Source organism: Ascaphus truei, chromosome 16 (genome assembly GCF_040206685.1).
Source record: "Ascaphus truei isolate aAscTru1 chromosome 16, aAscTru1.hap1, whole genome shotgun sequence".
In the NCBI taxonomy this organism is placed as follows: Eukaryota; Metazoa; Chordata; class Amphibia; order Anura; family Ascaphidae; genus Ascaphus; species Ascaphus truei.
In genome coordinates this window covers 47,702,036-47,711,746 of record NC_134498.1, presented here as the reverse complement: position 1 = coordinate 47,711,746, position 9,711 = coordinate 47,702,036, and positions in this window count along the sequence as shown.

Below are 9,711 nucleotides of genomic sequence, written 5' to 3'. Positions count from 1 at the left end.
TGCATTTCTAACAATGTATTTAAAAATAATTGTCCCCATCCTGCCAGCCTCACGGAGTGCAGCGTACAGCTCTTATCTCTGGGTATCAAGAGGAGCAGAAGTGGGGCGAATGCCTTTAAAAAAAAACCCCTATACAGGGCCAGTCAGTGCCCTGTGATCACGCTGCTCAGCGGCTCTGCTGCGTTGTCTGTTAATTCCTTTGTTGTAAACCGGGATCATCATTTCATTGCGCGGAAGAGACAAAGAAAAGTACAGTGTGATACCTTTAATCTCTGACTCGTGGTTTAATAGAGTGTAAGCTCTCAGGACCAAGCTCTTCCATTGATTGGCATTGCATTAAGCGCTTTTTATTTACAGGTAGAAAGTACAAAATATAGATATTTATTTCAGTTCATTGAGAGACTATACTGAATAGGGGTCGGTGCCTTGAGATGTATTTTGAAGCGGCGTCGCTGTCGGAATATCCAGGAGAGCGTTTCCATAGGTTTCACGGGTTAAGCGTGTTCTGGGTCGGGAGAAGGTGTAGCGCGCGTTATCCGGATCTAGGAAGACCCACTGTCCACGGCGCCGCAGTCGAAGAAGCAAAAATCTGTGGCGGCTTCAAGGACAGCATCTGCCACGATCCACCTGTGGGGGAGGGGTCAATGCTTCCAAAGGCCCCTCCCCCCACTCCCTCCCCCCTGGCAGTGTTAATGCTTCGGTGGCGCGATAACCACGGTCGCGTGGCTACCGCATCAAAGACACTTAGGCCTCGTCCAGGGTGACGTTGAGCGGGCGCGTGCGCTCGCGCTGGCCGCGATGAAACACATTGCTGCAATGTGTGTGGCCAGTGTGAGCGAGCGCTGATTTGCCTGCTCGCTGGCACGTCACGTGAGCGGCTCGCCCAATGAGGACGGATCAGCTCTGTCATGGAACAAGAACTACATTTCTGACTCACCCCCCTCTCTCCTTTGCAGCTTCTGCCTGTCAGATCTTATTCCCAGCTGCATGGAGCCTGCACACACATACTGTGCCTGTGTAACATGCAACAATGTTGCATTCCTTGCCTCCGAGCATGGAATCAGTGAGCTGCTACTGCAGTCTCTGAGATCCTCACCAGAATGGGCTAGTCTGCCCCCCCTCCTGTTTGTTCAGAGATAGTCTGCCCCTAGACTATTCCCTTTACCCACACTGCCCCTCACTTCCTTTTCCACCCTGGAGACAGTGAGTACAAGACCCTTCTCTGTTCATCCCCCATGGTGAGGCCATCTCTTTTTACCGGTTTCTAACTAATAATCACCACTACATACCATCCACAAGCATTTGTATCCTGCTGCTTTTCCCAATAAAGTGGAGGAAATATTACAGGGCTTGGAGTGATTTAAAAGGGAACTGAGTTAATGCTATCGGGAGCCATTCACACATCAAACGTGACCCTGGCTTCAGAAAAGTAAAAAGAGGACCGTGTGCCTTGGGGACACACAGAGGAGCTGCTACCCACAGCCTTTATGCTAAAGAAACAAGCAAGCAGCTTACACAGCAAATAAACAGCAGTCTCTCACCACACTGTACAAGCATACTGCTCCACGTTGCTACACAGAGCCACCAGCCTCTACACAGCAAACAACTACAGCTTTATGCAAAGACAAGTGAGCAGCCTTACTTTGCTAATAAGAACACAGAGCAGTCTCTGCAGACTGAAAAGCAGCAAGTAGCTCCAACTGCACACAGCCAGCAGCCTTGCAAAATAAGCAAGCAGATTCACACTGGGCACAGCCAGCTTCAACCCTGCACAAGGCAGCAGCTTTGCAAACTGACAGTACAGCTTACACACAAACCTATGCCTTTCTCTGTCTGAGCTCACCCTCTGCACAGCCCCATAGTGAGGAGCCACCATCTCACCTACCCCTGCGCACGTCCCCACGGCCAGCCCCATCAAGGGCCACGCCACCGGACACCAGCCAGGACACGGGTCAGAGCCACGGACACCTGTGAGTACAGCTACCCCTACGCTGCACGCTGCAGGACACCGCTCGGCATCATCCGAGACAGACGCCCATCGCTGACGAGGTAAAAGACCGCACGCCACACGCACTGGCTAAAGGCCTACACACACCTACAGCATGGCAGAACTCAGAGCCTCACCAGACATCACGCAGGAAAGCGATCACTCAGACACAGAGACCGCTGCGCATCTACAACAGGTGCAGGCAGGCGCAAGGCCAAAACGGGCAGTCACACTGACACAAAAGGTCCGCGAAAAATATGAGACTGACATTGAAGCGCACCGCGCTAAATTAGAGTTGGCCTGGGAAACAACCACACTTGGGATATGCAATGTCGCAGGCGCTGGTAACTATATACAACAGCTCGAGCAGGCAATAACTCAATTGAAGATAGATCACTCGCGCTATCAAGCACTGTCACAGGCATATTTCACCTATCTAACAAGAACTAACACGGAAGATAGCCTGCGAGAACGCGACCTGCAAAAGGCGATCGACCTAGAACGTGATGGCATCGTGCAGACCGCCATCACGGACACCCAAAGTGAGAGAAAAAGGCTCCTCCTGGAGACAGCGTCACAGCGCTCAAGCACATCCAAACACTCATCAAGGTCAGCAAGATCAGCGCAATCTCACAAGTCAAGCGCAAGCGCAAACGCTACCAAGGCGCGAGCCACCGCAGAGGCCGCACGTGCCAGGGCCGAATATAGTCGCAGAGAAGCAGCCACGGATGCACCACAACAGGCTCGCAATCCAGGTACACCCACGCGGGAGAAAACAGCCCCTCACACTGGCCAGAAGCCATCACGTGTCCACGCCAAGAAAGAGGCGACTACCTCAGAACGGGACAAACACGCCGATGCCTCAGGCCTGACAGACATAGTCAAGTACATGATCCGGCGTAACCTGGTGCAAGCAGGACTCACCAGCTTTGACGACCGCCCTGAGAACTACCGGACGTGGAAGTTCACGTTCAAAGACGCAATCAACAGCTTGGACTTCTCAGCAAGGGAAGAGCTCAACTTGCTATTCAAGTTCCTGGGGAACGAATCCAGAGAGCACGCGAATAGACTGTGGGCGGCCAACGCGCACCAACGCCAAGTAGGTCTTGACCTAGTGTGGGGAAGGCTAGAAGAGTCCTACGGCAGCCCCAAACAGTCGAGGATTCGCTCTTCAAAAGAGTCGACAGCTTCCCCAAGATCACAACCAAAGACTACTCGAAGTTACGAGAGCTCGGGGACCTGCTGCAAGAACTGGAGTTCGCAAGGAAAGACCATTCCTTAATAGGTCTCAACGTCCTAGACTCAGCTCGTGGAGTGAGACCCATCCTGGAGAAGCTACCCTTCAACCTCCAAGAAAAGTGGATTTCACAAGGTTCCAAATACAAAAGGGAGAAGCAAGTCGTCTACCCCCCATTCTCAGTTTTCTTGAGCTTCATTTGCGAAGCAGCAAGGACGAGGAACGACCCCAGCTTCTTCTTAGGTGCGCAAACCACATACAGTGAAAGCAGCCTGAGGAACGAGAGACCAGTGACGAGATATGGTAACACCCAAACACCCATCTCGGTCCGCAGGACGGACGTGCCTCCCACGACCCAAACTACTCCCGATCAGTCGGTCACCGGAAGCAAGGAACCAAGGGACCCAAACAGGGAATGTCCCATACACAAGAAGCCACACCCACTCAACAAGTGCTTTGGGTTCAGGATGAAGTCCCTAGAGGAATGCAAGAGGCTACTTGGAGAATTCAGAGTTTGCTTCAGGTGCTGCAGTTCCACGACTCACCTAGCCAGGGACTGTAAAGAAGAGATCAAATGCACAGTGTGCGAAAGCGACAAGCACGTGACATCGTTACACCCAGAGGCGCTGACACTCCACCAACTCAAGAACTCATCCTCCGTAGCGGAGCATGGCGGGGAGGAAGGAGAGTCAACATCCATCACATCTCAGCGCACTGAGGTTTGCGAAAAAGAAGGTGACAAAATATCCTGCTCCAAAATATGCCTTGTCGCAGTACACCCCCAGGGACAACCTGAGAAGGCTATTCGGATGTACGCAATCCTCGACGACCAGAGCAACCGATCGCTGGTCAGGTCAGAGTTCTTCGATATGTTTAACATACAAGACGGTGCTTCTCCTTACACTCTCAGAACGTGCGCAGGGCGAATGGAGACCACAGGGAGAAGAGTGAATGGCTACACCATATGCTCAATAGACGGCAAAGTGGACATGCCCCTTCCCACACTCATCGAGTGCAACCACATGGCCACAAACAGGGACGAGATTCCCACACCAGACGTGGCACTCCATTACCCCCACCTCAAAGGAATAGCCAACCACATCCGGCCGGTAGAACAAGGCGCCAAGATCTTGCTGCTGCTCGGTAGGGACATCATGAGGGTACATAAAGTCCGTAAACAGCATAACGGACCCCACAACGCACCATACGCCCAAAGACGTGACCTAGGATGGGTGATAGTGGGCAACACGTGCACCAACAAAGAGCACGGGCAAGACTACGTTGATGCCCGCAGAACGGTGGTGACAGAATGTGGACACACATCTCTCTCTGAACCATGTCTTGGCCATCTCCAAGTGACCGAAGGGCCAAGTGAAGAGAAAAGACAAGGTCATACCCCTGAGATCAACAAAGACATCCTCACATCGAGGGGATGCGACAATAGCCTAGGATGCTCGGCAGTCCAGACAGCTAAGGATGATGAGTCGATTCCACCGAGGGAAGGAAGTAACCTCCCAAAGGTGACCGACAAAGGGATCGTCCAAAAGGCAATAAACAATCGGACAATCCTCTCGCGAGCAATGGCACGGCTAGGACGTACAGTCGTTCCTCTCCACAGAGTATCCAGCGATAAAGCAGCTAGCTGTCACGGCTGGTATAACCACAAAAGATTATGCCCTACAGGTGAAGCCACAGTGTCAAAAAGACTGTCCTCTCACACGTCTAAAAAAAGACAATCTCAGAGACATCTCATAAAGGGATTTACTAGGGCAAAAGAGACTGTTTTTCATCATGTCCAAGGAGAGAACAACCTCCTGAGGACAGTTAACAAAGAGATACAAAGGCGTATCACCAAAATACGTGTAAACGTTCTCTTGCAAGAGAAATGCACCAATGACTTAGGGTGTACAGCGTTCCAGACCACAAAGAACGACGCCCTCTTAACTGGACTAGATTCGACAACCAGTCTTCCAGGAGTGTTGTTCCGCTTCTGCAAGGAGCCAAAAGCCATCTCCTTCTGCCAAATGCCAGGTGATAGAGTGACAGGCTACCACAACTGGCATACCTACAAAAAGACTGTTCTCTCACAAGGCTAAAAGGAAACAGTGCCAGAGACCTTTACACAAAGACATTGTGGTGCAACCAGCAAACCTGGAGCTGTGCATCCACCCTGCAGCCTTTGCCAAAGAACCTTGACCAAGGGACCTTGATACCAGTGATACCGGCCGGTGTCACATCGCTATGTGGACATGGACTCTTGCATCGTTTGAGAATGTGATGTTATCTTTGTTATGCATTGCACATATGTTCCACATAGTCTGTTATATAGTGGTATCTACAAATACCAGACGGGGAGTGTCATGGAACAAGAACTACATTTCTGACTCACCCCCCTCTCTCCTTTGCAGCTTCTGCCTGTCAGATCTTATTCCCAGCTGCATGGAGTTTGCACACACATACTGTGCCTGTGTAACTTGCAACAATGTTGCATTTCTTGCCTCTGGGCACGTAATCAGTGAGCAGTTTCTGAGATCCTCACCAGAATGGGCTAGTCTGCCCCCCCCTCCTGTTTGTTCAGAGATAGTCTGCCCCTAGACTATTCCCTTTACCCACACTGCCCCTCACTTCCTTTTCCACCCTGGAGACAGTGAGTACAAGACCCTTCTCTGTTCATCCCACATGGTGAGGCCATCTCTTTTTACCGGTTTCTAACTAATAATCACCACTAGATACCATCCACAAGTATTTGTATCCTGCTGCTTTTCCCAATAAAGTGGAGGAAATATTACAGGACTTGGAGTGATTTAAAAGGGAACTGAGTTAATGCTATCGGGAGCCATTCATACCAACGTGCCCTGGCTTCAGAAAAAGCTCTGTGACGTCATGGCTGCACCCCCCGACACCCCCCCCCGCGCACCTAGACGGCCACAAATCGCCCAGCCGAGCAGAGCACGTGACGTCACCGCGCATGAGCACCAGCGCGCTTGCTCCCTGCCTGGCCGCAGCCTTCGTCTTGCTAGATCAGTACCTTTTTATTGGACCAACAAATTGTTGACTGTTACAAGCTTTCGAACCTCCGGGACTCTTCAGGTGAGCGATAAAGTGTGTAGCAGTAATCTGTATGTAGAACAGTACCCACAAAACTTGTTGAGATTCTAAAGAGCTTACACTCTAACACAGAGATCTCAAACTCAGTCCTCAATGGCCACCAACTGGCCAGCTACTATGGATATCCCTGCTTCAGCACTGGTAGCTCAATCAGTTGGTCAGACGTTGACTGGCCAACCCCAGTCCTCAAGGGCCAACAACAGATCAGGGTTTACAGATATCCCCTGTTTCAGCACAGGTGGCTCAACTGGTCTTCAACTGAGCCACTGATTGAGCCACCTGTGCTGAAGCAGGGATATCCATAAAAGCTGGCCTGTAGTTGGTCCTTGAGGACTGAGTTTCAGACCCCTGCTCTAATATATGGCACTTGTGAGCCATTCAGCCACAAATCATTTTAACGGTGTACTTTTTCCTGGACGCTCCTGTCTCTGACCGCCGGGGGTCTCAGATCCTGTGTTCCTGTGAAGCGCAGACATAATGAGAATTAATGACTGGGCCAGCACGCTAATGCTCAATCTATGCACAGGAACTAGTTATGCTAATAATCAAATCAATTCTCATTTATGCCTACAAAGCGTCTGCAGTCGGTGAGACTGGGAGCATTTCTAGAACAAATAAAAAGAGCTGATCGCTGAAGTTTGGGGTCCGGATTTGAGTCGGGTTACCAGCTTTCGGTGACCTTGCGTGAGTCAAACAAATGGTAAACCCCCTTTTTTTGGGGGGGGGGGGGGGTGGTGTTATATTTTACCATTAGTGCTGCGCAATCCTCCATTCCTCTGCATAGTGCAGGGGTGGCCAACTCCAGTCCTCAAGGGCCACCAACAGGCCAGGTTTTCAGGATATCCCTGCTTCAGCACAGGTGGCTCATCAGGTAAATGTGATGTAATCCCTTATCATTATAGTCTACAGATTTGGTTCCCTTTTGAGGCACCCCGGATTTGAAAGCAGCAATCCCTCTAGAAGCCTGTGAGTTGAACTCCTGTAATGTGTGTGGCCTGCTCTTTTTATTTATGTTTTTTTCCTGCAAATCTCTAGCTTTTGAGGTTACCATGGTAACTTTGGACTGCACTGGGCTCTAGGGAGAGCTTCATTTTAATCTCCCAGACACGGAATATTTCAAACCATTACATCTCCCTAAAAACAGCTTTACAAAGCGCAAGAAGAGATCTATTAAAGTAAGTAAAGAAAACACCGACACAGATCAGCGCGGGCCGCTGTTTTAACCCTTTGACCCTCCGAGGGTCTGTTTTTTTGCAGGTTCGATCGCGGCCTGCGTTTCCGTGGGAACGCGGGAAGTGATCTAACCCGTGAGGAAACTGAGGATCCCCTGCAATCCCGTTTCCCAGAAAATGGCCGCCATGTCAACACTGCTGCACTCGGCCCCACGACCCGCTCAGCACTCAAAGGGTTAAACTATAGCTATCTGACCTTTTATCTCTCTTCCGTTTGTTTAATAGACAGCCCCCCTCTGCCTTTGCTGCCCCCCAGCATTCACATTCCCGATGTTTAGTCTGTTGAATATCCCACGGCTTTGCAGTCTGCTAAGGAACCCCCTGACATAGGGCTGAAGCTGGGGGCCTTCGGAGCTGAACCCCATTCATTTCAACTCCGGGGACCCCCTGCTTCTGGAGATACCTACCTCTGTAGGGGGTGACGGTAGCTTGCAGGGATCACATAATGGCCGCTGTTAAACGCTGCCGCGCCCTGTGGGCCAATAGGAAGCAGCGACGTAATCCGGTTCAGCTTCCTATTGGCTTCAAATTTTGAAGGTTGGTATCTCATTAAGCAGGGGGTCCCCTGGGCTGAAATGAATGGGGTTCACTTCCGGGGACCCCCACTGCTTCAATCCTATGTTAAAAAAATGATGAAAATGAGCAGGTAAACGCGTGCGCCATTTTTCCAGTCAAGTAAATGGAGGTGGTTAATACATTTATCCTACTTGTGATATTAATGACTACGCGTCATTTCTCAGTCCCTCTCACCATACGTGAGAAAGATAATAGGCTTGTATGTATCCCGGGGGGATCCCGGGAGGATATATGCTATATATATATATATACATACTGTATGCTGAAAAATGTTTACCAGATAGTTGTTCTGTGAAATATGACACCTCGATCTCTCGGGGGGGGGGGGACAGGAGATGACACAGTGTGACAAGAATTCACATTATAAGGCATATTAGTGCCTTCCCTTCTAAAGACTTTCTTTAGGTTGGCCAAAGTCCCAGAATTCCTGCTGCTCGCGGAAGGTTCCGTGCAGATTGGCTGCCTAGTAACTAATCATTCTAAGATTCCATTCAGATGGGGGAACCATGGTCTGGGGGTGATTGTCCTTCGTTGTATGACATGATGTGAATAACAAACCTTGTATAAATAAGTGAATTAAAAAAATAGATTGTATTCCTTCTACATTTAAAAATGTGGATGGTTGCTCCCTTCTTGCACACGTCACAGTGGCTCGCTCAGGGTGATTGTAGCTCGCTGACACGTTATTATGTCACACTGCTGTCTTTGGGTGGGAGTCCTAATTCTTTTCTCCCTTAAAGACGCAATCCAAGCATCTTTTTTTTTTTTTTTTTTAATGGCCGCCTTTCTGTTTCAATCAATCCGTCAGTTAGTGTAACTCAGCAGCTACAATGTATTCTTATATTACCAAGGTAACATTATCTATTGTTACAGTTTGCAGCTCAAACTGCTGGGAATATTGGCAACAAATTATCACAAGCAGGAAAGTGTATAGAAATCAGAGGATGCCACGTGTGCGAAGTTGGGATGTCCTTAAAACCTTGAAAACCTTATGATTGGAGTTGAGCCCCCGCGGCATTATATCAATGTGACCCAGAGCTATTGCCTGATACCTCAGAGTGATAGCAATTATTTTGTAAGTGAGTGATGCAGGTTCAATTATTCACGACGAGAAAGCTCCCTTTAATATGCGTATCAATACAATCCACACAGTGATAAGTAATTAGCTAAGATGCCGATCGATTCGTTCTCCTGTGATCAGTCGTTGAATATTCGGCTCGGGGGTTCACTAAATGACTGTCAGTGCAGCAGAAGAGGACCAAAGATGCAAAGTTCTGTGGGGAAGATCATGTGACCAGGCAGTCACTAGATACAATTAGTGCACTGCTAGAGAGAGGCCAGGGCTCAAAAAGGGATGTGCCAGAGCCTATTTCAGAAGAGGAAGGGGATGTGACACTGTAAATGGTTGCTATAGAAATGTTACATTATACTGTAATGCATTAAAAATGTTATTCCGACTTAAAAAAATAAAATAAAAATGCTACAAGTATTTTCTCATAGTACAGACTTGATTTATTAAAAAAACCCACATGTAGGATATTGCTTGGTCTGCAGCTTTGTCACATTGTATA